The following is a 1,764-nucleotide window of genomic DNA, read 5'->3' on the forward strand; positions in this document are numbered from 1 at the left end:
TTGTTGCTTTTCAAAGTTTAACACAGTGGTTAGGCAGGGCTTACCTTTTCTAGGTCCATGTTGACTATTCACCAGGAACTGATTTCCACAAGCTGCCAGCAGAAGGAAATCCCTTTGATCTTGTCTGACTCGTTTCCCTGTGCCTGAGCAATTCGTAGCTCTTTAATGCGTTTGGTAAAAGATTTAAGCACGTTGCACTGCAAGTTGAGATAGGGCTGATCTTGTGTACTTTCTAAGAATAACAAACGGAAAGAAGCCCTATAAAGGGATATTATTGTTGCTTCAGTCTGCGTGGACTGGAGTACATGATGTTCTGATTTTGCCGCTTTAAGTGTTACAAGGCTATAAAAGCAAACCCTAAGGTGCTGTAACGGAAATAAACACCAAGAGAGATGACCCCTCACTTAACATGGGATTAGAGACTGCTGTGTGCTGGAGAAATAGATGACAGGACTCGTTTCATAAACTCTTTACTGGAGTTAAATGTGCCTGTTCGTCAGAGGTAGTTGGTCAGAGGCTTTAGCAAATCGGAGAATTAAAGGGCTTTAAACAGGAAAACAACACACGTAAACAAACAGAAGTTTCACTGCTCTTGGCTAAACTGCTCGTGGCTTCCTGTTGGGTTTTTTCCATTAGCGCGATGTCTCCGGCGGGGTAATTGTTGCCACACTGAGGCACAGGGAGGAAAGAAGGTCAGGCTGGTTCGCTCACGTGGGGGGGGGCAGCAGAAATGGGCTCTCCTCGCGCTCTTCTCAGGGCAGGGGCAGACCCCCGGTAGACGCACACGTGCTCGGGTCAGCGCAAGGGAGCAGGAGCAGGAGGCCACTCAACACAGTGCGCGGGGGGCTGTGAGGCGCGAAACCTGGCGAGTATCGGGCGGTTCCTCGAAGGCAGGCCACACCTGGGCAGACCCAGAGAACTGTGCGCTCAGGTTTCCTGCTTCCCGCCCTGAACACATTTTCTTCCGCCTTGCCAACCTGCGACACACATGTGAAGCAGGAGGGAGGCTAGCTAAAGGCCACTATCGCTAACGCTGTCCTGGATGTATTTTTACCAGAGGAGCCCGAGTCGAGCTGCTCGTTCGGAGTACAGGCTGTGCTTTGTGTGATCACGCGGGCCCCCGCTGTGGTGATCGGCATCGCTGCCTCATGGTGCTGATGCCCTGGGTTCACTCCCAGACCTGGGGTGCTAGCTTGTGGAGTTTGTGTTTTCCTCGTGTTCACATGGGTTTCCCCCCTCACTCTGAGGACGTACGGGTGGGTTCGTTCGCTTCTGGGAAAATTGGCCCTGGTGTGAGTGTGTCTGTGGCGGTGTGTGCTCAACCATGGACTAGCGTTCCTCCCAGGGAGTATCCTGCCTTGCCCCCATTGCTTGCTGGGGTAGGCTGCCCCGGAGGTAGAAGAAGCAGGTGGATGGACTCTTGCCGGGAGAGTGACGGGTGATGTCACTGAGTGACACACCTCTTCTCCAATCGCCTGTGAACTTCCAGCCCTCCCACGTGCTGCTGTGACGTGGGCTCACAGGGACGAGCAGGTCAGAGAAGCCCAGCAGCCTTTCCTCATTCTGCCCGTCACGAAATCAGCTGCTGTTGCCAGATACTGTTGGTATAGATTAAAAACGAATGAGCAATTCTTAGTTCTTCCTCCAACCTGCACATGACAAGGATTTGTAAATCAAGTGCGATGAGCTGAGTTCCATACATTTCCATGTCCTGCGACTGGATTAATCCCGTGTGCAACCACTATCTCTCCTCAGAAACTGGAG

The sequence above is a fragment of the Lepisosteus platostomus genome, chromosome 15 (genome assembly GCF_059453375.1).
Source record: "Lepisosteus platostomus isolate fLepPlt1 chromosome 15, fLepPlt1.hap1, whole genome shotgun sequence".
NCBI lineage: Eukaryota > Metazoa > Chordata > Actinopteri > Semionotiformes > Lepisosteidae > Lepisosteus > Lepisosteus platostomus.